This window comes from Saimiri boliviensis, chromosome 1, assembly GCF_048565385.1.
Source record: "Saimiri boliviensis isolate mSaiBol1 chromosome 1, mSaiBol1.pri, whole genome shotgun sequence".
Lineage (NCBI taxonomy): Eukaryota > Metazoa > Chordata > Mammalia > Primates > Cebidae > Saimiri > Saimiri boliviensis.
The window spans coordinates 63,243,590-63,252,905 of NC_133449.1; the positions used below are offsets into that span (position 1 = coordinate 63,243,590).

The window sequence follows — 9,316 nt, forward strand, 5'->3', positions numbered from 1 at the left end:
CAAGAGTTTCCCATAGAATAGCATAGAATGTTCATTAAGTTTTTTTTTTTTTTTTTTTTTGAGACGGAATTTAGCTCTTGTTACCCAGGCTGGAGTGCAATGGCGCTATCTCGGCTCACCGCAACCTCCGCCTCCTGGGTTCAGGCAATTCTGCCTCAGCCTCCTGAGTAGCTGGGATTACAGGCACACGCCACCATGCCCAGCTAATTTTTTGTATTTTTAGTAGAGACGGGATTTCACCATGTTGACCAGGATGGTCTCGATCTCTCGACCTCGTGATCCACCCGCCTCGGCCTCCCAAAGTGCTGGGATTACAGGCTTGAGCCACCGCGCCCGGCCTCATTAAGTTATTAAAAGCTCAAAGATAACTTAAAACAAATAGTTATTTAGATCCAAGAATTGTGCTTGGTTCTGCCTCAAAAAGCTTCATGACCTAAAAAGGAAATAGATATAAAAAAAGAAAGAAAATTCTAAGTTTTGAATGAATAAAATTAAAGCAAGCTCTAGGAAAAAATAATCTAATGGAAACAACAAAAAAATGTACTTAAGAGCCAAATAGTGATGGAAACTTTTTTCACAATGCAATCGTGTTAAGAGGTAGGACCTTTAAGAGGTGGTTAGGTCATAAGACTTCTGCCTTCATAAATGAATTAATGCTGTTATGTCTCCCAGATAAAACAAGGCTCCTGACAAAAGGATGATTTTGACCTTCTTACTTCTCTCTCTCTTTTCCACCCACTCACACATACACACACATGCTCTCTTGCCTTTCCACCTTCTGCCATGGGATGGCACAGCAAGAAGGCCCTCACCAGATATGAACCCCTCAACCTGGGACTTCCCTGTCTCCAGGACTGGAAATCAATCTCTTTATAAATTTTTTTTTTTTTTTTTTTTTTTTTAGAGATGGAGTTTCGCTCTTGTTACCTGGGCTGGAGTGCAATGGCGCAATCTCGGCTCACAGCAACCTCCACCTCCTGGGTTCAGGCAATTCTCCTGCCTCAGCCTCCTGAGTAGCTGGGATTACAGGCACGCGCCACCATGCCCAGCTAATTTTTTTTTGTATTTTTAGTAGAGACGGGGTTTCATCATGTTGACCAGGATGGTCTTGATCTCTTGACCTCGTGATCCACCCGCCTTGGCCTCCCAAAGTGCTGGGATTATAGGCGTGAGCCACCGCGCCCGGCTATAAATTTTTTTAAATAGCCAAATGCTGAACAAAATCGTTCAAAAACAGTAGATTACATAGTGTAACTGAATATTATAATGGAATGCTTTAACGTGTGCAATGTAGACACATAATATATACTGGTTTTACAAACTACTTCTATTATTTTGTATTCAGCTTGCTTATAAAATCACTTTTCTAAAATCTTGAACATCAGAGAGTAGCAAAAGCTTGACTAAAACTGCCTAGAAAATTACATTAGGCTAAATTATAACCTTTTAATACAGCTAGGCAATCTCCCCTTTATTCCTGAATGACATTTTCACTGAACATAGAATTCTAGGCTGACAGTTCTTTTCATTCAGGACTTGAAAAATGTATGATGCTTCCTTCTGACCTTCAGGGTTTCTGATGAGAAGCGTCTGTCATTCAAATTATTTTCCCCCTCTGTGCAAGGTGTCATTTCTCTCATTCTGTCTTGTCTTAGTTTTACAGAAGTTTGATTATGATGTGCCTTGGTGTGGATTTCTTTTCAGTTTATTCTGTTTGGGCTTCATTAGCTTCTTGAATGATGCAGTCATAGCTCACTGCAACCTCTGCCTCCTGGGCTCAAGTCAACCACCCACCTTCTCCTCCTGAGTATCTGGGACTACAGGCACACACCACCACACCAGCTTTTTTTATATTTTTTGTAGAGACAAGAATCTGTCATGTTGCCCTGGCTGGTCTCGAACTCCTGGGCTCAAATGATCCTTCTACCTTGGCCCCCCAAAGTGCTGGTATTAATGGGGTGAGACACTGCACCCAGCTTATTTTGCTCCTCTTCATATCTTATGTTTTCCTGCCAAGACATTCTATGTTTTAATTTGCTTTAAGCATGTTTATAACTGCTCCTTGAAGCATTTTTATAATAATTTCTTTAAAATTTTTGTCAACATCTGTCATCTCGACATTGGCGTCTGTTGTCTTTTCTCATTCAAGTTGAGACCTTCCTGGTTCTCGACATGATTTCTATTAATTCCTGGACTTTGGGGAAATTATATGATAAGAGGTTAGATCTCATTTAAATTTCCCGTTTTAGCAGGCCCTGTCTGACACTGTGCCAGTAGGGAAAGGGCGTTGCTGCTTCTTAATTGCCAGGTGGTTGCGTAAGTCCACAGTCCTCACTTGGCCTCCATGGACACTCTAGTGGGGGAGGGTGTTTCATACTGTTGGGTGAGGGTGAGAGTTCCAGGTCCCCACATGGCCTTCACTGACATAATTATTGAGGAGAAGGTCATTACAGGGCACATCACCCCAGCAAGAAAGGGTCGGGGTGCCTCATTACAGCTGGGTGAGGGGAAAAGCCTAGGCTCCTTTTTTATATGGGTCATATTTCTCCACTTTTTCACATAACTGGTAATTTGTGCTTAGATGCTAGACATTGTAAATGTACTTTGTTGGGCGTTAAATGTTTTTGGATTCCTATATATATTTTTGAATTTTGTTCTGGGATAAGCTAAACTACTTGGAAACAGTTGGATCCTCAGGTTTTGATTTTATGATTTTTTTTCAAGTGTGCTGAGAAGTGTTTAATCTAGGGCTCTTTATTGCCCACTTCTGAGGCAAGGCCCTTCTGTACACACTACTGAGTGCCCCATGAATCATAGGGCTTTCCAATCTGGCTGGTGGGAACTGGCACTGTTCTCAGCCCTGTGTGAGCACTGACCAGTGTCACTTCTAATCCTCTCAGGTGGTTTCTTCACACACGTATGCTGATTGGTACTTAGCTGAACCGAACTTGAGGAGACCCCTGAGTATCTCCTGGGCTCTCTCTGTGCACCTCTCTCCTCTCCATCATCTATCCTGCAAATTCTGGTTGCTTTGGTCTCCCCAGACTCTTATCTCTGTTTCCTAAGGCAGTTTTCCAGGTTCCACCTGGATTCCACCTTCCTGAACTGTGGCCTTGGAACTTTGTAAGCTGGAGCAATTGTAAAACTCTCCTCACCTCCCAGGAATCACTGTCATTTGTTACCTGATGTCCGTGTCTTGAAAACCATTCTTTCATATATCTTTATTGTGTTTGTTGTTATTGTTTCAGGCAAGAGGGCAGATCTGAACCTATGACTCCATTTTGGCCAGAAGCAGAAGAATTCTAGAGAAATTGTTAACTTTTTTTAAAAATCAAACTTTCATAAAAGCTGCAAGAATAGTACAGTGAACATTTACATACGTTTTACCTAGATTTACCAATTGTTAATATTTTGCCTCATTTGTTTTATTTCTGTCTAGATTGTTGAATAGATGGATGGATGGATGGATGGATGGATAGATAGATAGATAGATAGATAGAGAGAGAGAGAGAGAGAGAGAGAGAGAGAGACAGATAATCTGCACTCATACACACATCATTATTGTTTCTGCCTAACCATTCAAGAGTAGGCTGTTGACATCATGCTCCTTAACTCCAAATACTTCAGCATCTGTCTTTTAAGAACAAGGATCCTTTTATATAACTACATTATAATTAATAAATGTGAAAAATTTAGCATTGATAACAAACTATTATATAATATATAGTCTACATTCAAATTTTGCCAATGTACTTTTCAGTAATTTTTTTAACCCAGAATCCAATCTAGGATCATGATATGCACTTATTTGTCAGATACATGTTTTGACTCCATAGTTAGTCAGTCAAATGACTCCATAGTTAGTCAAATGCAGGTAGTAGAGGGGTAAGATCCAGCCTTGTTCTGCTTCCAGGTAGCAGAGGAGACGGAGTGGTCTACCAGGGATCCTGCTTGGTCACTGCCTCTGAAGCCTGCTACCTAAGCCCTGCAGTTAGGCCATCTCCCCTCCTCATCTGGCTCTTTGATGAGCGTGAAGCGAAAACCCTCATAAGTGCTCAGTGGAGTGCAAATACTAATAGAAAGGAAATGAAGAGATTTCAGACAAATAGGCAAACTCACAAGTGAAAATCAATGACACAAAAGGGGTAATGCTATAAAATAAATAAATGCAAAGAGATTAACCATGAAATATGAGTCAGCAAACCTCATCTAGGCAACTTAGTCCAGTACTGCCTGTGTCAGAAGCTTCCCCATGTCTACTCCAGACAGGCCATCTGTCCCTACCCTTCCTCCTTGCCACTGCACCCACACGCTTTGGCTTTAGGGAAAAGCTCTAGCCTCAGTTGCTGAGTCCTAAAATCTGACATCAAGTTCACATCAGATCTCCCTCCCTGCTTATGCAGCCAGATATCCCCTCTCTGCATCTCCTAGACCCTCTGTTTGTCTCACTCTCGGGCCACTGATCTGGGTCTGCCTGGACCTGAAGTCTTTGAGTTTGTGTGTTCTGAGACTCTCTAATACTGCAAGCTCCTGTGGTGTCATGAAAAAATGTTAAACCTGCATGAGTAACAGTAAGTTCTTTGGAGTCAGATTTGATTTCAAATCCCACTGAATGTACAATCTTAGGCTAGTTTCTAATCTATGAGCCTCAGTTCCCTTATCTGTAAACTGGAAACGTAATACCTATGCAATTATGGTAAAAATTAAATCAATTAAATTATGGAAAGGATTCAGTTTCTTACCTAAAATGTTTTTAAAAAATCAATAACTGTTATTTCTCCTTATCCTATTCATTTTTTGAATTCCCAAAGCCTAAAATGTGTTACCAGTAGTTTAATGGAAATTAAAATAGCTTGTAATTACACGACTAATTCAAGTTCACCATAAAGCAATCAGAAAATATATACAAAAGCAAAAAGAATAAGAGAAAATAGTGCTCATTTCAGCAGCACATATACTAAAATTGTAACGATACAGAGAAGATTAGCATGGCCTCTGTGCAAGGATGACACGCAAATTCGTGAAGCGTTCCATATTTAAAAAAAAAAAAAAGAATAGAAAATAATTTGTAACCTCCAAACACCAAGATACTAGTGTATAAATTGATACATATATTTTGAAACTTTAAAAATATGCAAATATGGCCAGGCTCAGTAGCTCACACCTGTAATCCCAGTGCTTTGGGAGGCTGAGGCAGGAGGATTGCCTGAGGCCAGGAGTTCAAGACCAACCTGTGCAACAAAGCGAGATCCAATCTCTACAAAAAAATTAAAAATTAGCTAAGCATGGTGACACACAGTTGCAGTCCTAGCTACTCAGGAGGCTGAGGCAGGAGGATCACCTGAGCCCACGAGTCAGAGATGTCAGTGAGCTATGATTGTGTCACTGCACTTCAACCTGACAGATAGAGCAAGACCCTGTTTCTGTAAAAATAAAATGTTTAAAAATACTCATTATAAAATACTGTACAGGGTGGCTGGCAAGATGGTTGAATAGGAAGAGCTCCACTCTGCATCTCCCAGCAACATCAACACAGAAGGCAGGTGATTTCTGCATTTCAAACTGAGGGACCTGGCTCATCTCATTGGGACTGGTTAGATAGTGGGTGCAGCCCACAGAGGGTGAGCAGAATCAGGATGGGTCATCACCTCACCCGGGAAGTGCAAGGGGCTGGGGAACTCCCTCCACTAGCCAAGGGAAGCCGTGAGGGACTGTGCTGTGAGAAACAGTGCACTCTAGAATGAGTGGTCATGAAGAGAAAATGATCCTAATTTGCATGAAACTGGATGGACCCTTGGATTGAGGGGCAGGAGGAGGACCAAATGCTTGGGAGAACAAAGACAGCTACAGTGTTGGGAGGAACTGAATAAGAGCAGGGCAAATCACAGGACTCCAGGGCTGGCAGAAATGAAGGTCAGCATTATGGGGCCAGGTTTGGAGAAGGAGAGAAGATAGGAAGGGACAAATCCAGTGATCATTCAGAAGGGAATCGGGACTCTGCTAGGATTGGGAGCATTACTGGAGACATCTGGCTAAGTGTGAATCCAGCCCGCATTAGTAGGCAAGTTACAGTTTCTACTCACTCTTGTGTCAGCTCATTATACAACATTCGTCCTCTAATAATTACTTTTCCTCGACTCCAATTGGTTAAATAATAAAAGTAATAACAATAAATAATTGTTGAGCACTTTTTATATGCCAGGTGCTATACTCTACGTGCGTTATTTAATTTGATCCTTACAAAAACCTCATGAAGTTTACACTAGCCAATTGTACAGATAAGAAAACAGCCTTAGAGATATGCAACAACTTGCTGAAGGCCACATAGCTGGTAAGAAGGGATACTAGATGAGAACTCCAACCTTTTGTCAAAGTAACCGCAGTATTTTACAAGGGCTGACATGTTTATCCCACCCATGAGTCATACTAGACACTATTTCAAGTTGAAGGCCAAATAGCCATGAGAAAATAAAGGTAAGACTCTAGCAGGAATTCTACATGGAGAATGAGGAAAAGGAGATCAATAATTCTGCCCCTCGGCCGGGCGCGGTGGCTCAAGCCTGTAATCCCAGCACTTTGGGAGGCCGAGGGGGGTGGATCACGAGGTCAAGAGATCGAGACCATCCTGGTCAACATGGTGAAACCCCGTCTCTACTAAAAATACAAAACATTAGCTGGGCATGGTGGCGAGTGCCTGTAATCCCAGCTACTCAGGAGGCTGAGGCAGGAGAATTGCCTGAGCCCAGGAGGCGGAGTTTGCGGTGAGCCGAGATCTCGCCATTGCACTCCAGCCTGGGTAACAAGAGCGAAACTCCGTCTGAAATAATAATAATAATAATAATAATAATAATAATAATAATTCTGCCCCTCTTCATGCCCAGTTTACTCTAGTGACTCATCTAAGTCCCCAACTATTCAAACATCTGTTTTGTTAGAACAACTCAGTGCCTACCTCATCAAGCTGGGGTGAATTTAATGTACTTGACTCCTTGGAGATTTTACACTCATTTAGGCACAAAGAACAAATCTATTTCCTGATTCACACTTCCTGCCTGCCTTCTCCCCTATGCAGTCTAATCTAAAATGGGTACTAGGAACTCACACTTCTCAAGCCCTACTTTGCACCTGGCTACCACCCACAAGGTTTGTGTCTGTGCTCTTTGGGGCTCCTCTAACACAGACTGCAAGTGGGGCTTGGCCACATCTCTAGAATACAGGTACAAACTCAAAGCCTTAAGAGATGCAGGAAGACCCTCCTATTGGTAGCTCCTGGTAGTTAACTCAGGGCAATCTGTGGCCCCCTTGGATTTTCATGCTACAAAGATTTGGAAGTAGAAGGTGTAACTAAGTTTCCATGGGTTGGTTCCTACTGAGTCCAAAGCCTGAGCTTGCCCTGAAAGATTTGTTTCCTCTCCAGCCAATTTGACCAGGTCAGGTGGGGATCCACTGAAGCCATTGTGATTGTTTTTCTGTGCCTGTTACAGCATCTCCCCATGACTGCCTCTTCCTGGAAAAGGCCAAGATTAGTGTTTCATTTTGGCCCGTTGCAACACAAGCTGCTTCCCAGCAGTTAACGGGAGGGGAAGAAGGATGGAAGAAAACTTGCTTCACTATTTCCCAGCTAAGTTCCACTCCCTTCATGAGACTTTTTCCAGACCACTCCTGCCAACAAGTCCTTGGGCTGCATTCCTCCCTGCTCCCCAGCTTCTCTGAGCTTCTAGAACATTGCTTGTCTCCATGTATATAATAATACCTTGTTTGTTCTATCACCAAAATTGGCATGTGAATGCTGTCTTATTTCCTTAACCAAAAGGGGCATTTCTGGAGGGCTGGGACTGTATTTTAATTTTTATTATTTATTTATTTATTTATTTATTTTTGTATCTTCCCCCAGCTCAGAAGATGACGTTATGGTCCCTGATTGCTGAACTTAAAAACTCCAAATGAATCATCTCTTCTCCTCCAACCTGGAATATAATTTATTTTGTTCAATTCTGACCCCCAATAGAAGGTTAGCTTCAGAAATGCAGGGATTTCCACCTGTTTTGCTCGCTGATTTTCCTTCAGCATTTAGAGCGTGCCTAATATATAGTAAATGCTCAATAAACACATGCTGAATTAAAGGATTAATTCAGGAAGAATTATGAAGTGAACCATCAATATCTACGGGAAGATGACCGTTTTCTATTTCAGCTTTTCAATGAGTATTTTACATGGTTCTCTTTATGCATTTCAGGATAATTTCTTTAGGCTCCCAAATCAGTTTCATTTTTTACTTTATTTCTAGCTGAGAATACCCTAAGTCATTACCAGTAGTAGTTAACTGAGCTTTTACTATGCATGAGTGACTACACATATTCTCATTTAATCAACGCTCCCCCCACTCCCCAGCTTGATCCTATTAAAACCACCATTTTGCTAATAAGGATATGAAGCTTCTGGAAAGCAAGTAACTTTCCTAGTCTCGCAAGCAGTAAGTGGTGGAGCTAGGGCGTGAACCCAGACCATTGATCATCCATCTGCTTTCCTGCCTGAAAGGATCCCAGGTTTCTAGAATTCCCCTTGATCTTCCTTCCCCTGCAGTCTTAGGCTCTACAGATGAGACCAACCTTTTGATGAGAGTCTAGGTCTGGAGATGCCCAGGAAGAGTTCAAAGTTCACTACTAAGGAAAGAACTAACATGGAGTAAGTTTGTGGAAGAAAAGAAACTAAAACAACAGTTTCTGGTTGACAAAGTTGTTTCATTATATGCTCATGAGCAATTTTAGCTGCACCATAAACATGAACTGAATAGAGATGACTGCAGACAGAACAGGTTTCGGGGCAGAGGAAGAAGTTAAGTTTTGGTCATCTTCAGTTTGAGATGTCACTTCAATACTGAAGAGCAGATGTTCCCTAAACAGTGTAAACAGTCTGAACTTCAAGTAAGAGTGCTAGAGATATAAAACAGAGAGTTGACATCATCGTGGGAGCTTGTTAAAAGCAAATGCCTCAGGGCTGCCAGCCTTACCTCCTGGCTGTCAGGTCTCTAATCCTGAAGACTGTGTCAAATGTTTTTGAGAGGCTACTAAGAGCCACGGAGAGATTTCAGTGTTCCCTGAATTGCTACAGCCGCAGCATTATGAAGCTCAGGTTTATCACAAGGTCCTTCTCACTGGGGTCCTCCTGGAACTCCATGAGTGTATGTGTGATCAACTGCAACTGTTCAATGGCTGGAATGGTTGACTTCTGGAATTACCTTTTTCCTGAGCTTCCAGGCTGCCCAAGGCACTTGTAAATGAACACATTCTTTTTAGATAGGTTAAAGCCATTATCC

At 41.9% G+C, this 9,316-nt stretch overlaps 1 non-coding gene across 1 annotated transcript; it reads left to right on the forward strand.

Moving 5' to 3' along the window:
• The first annotated feature begins 4,933 nt into the window (after positions 1-4,933).
• On the forward strand, positions 4,934-5,040 carry LOC120361960 (U6 spliceosomal RNA). The gene has a single exon (XR_005577989.1). It is a non-coding gene; the product is annotated as a U6 spliceosomal RNA (small nuclear RNA).
• The last annotated feature ends 4,276 nt before the right edge of the window (positions 5,041-9,316 follow it).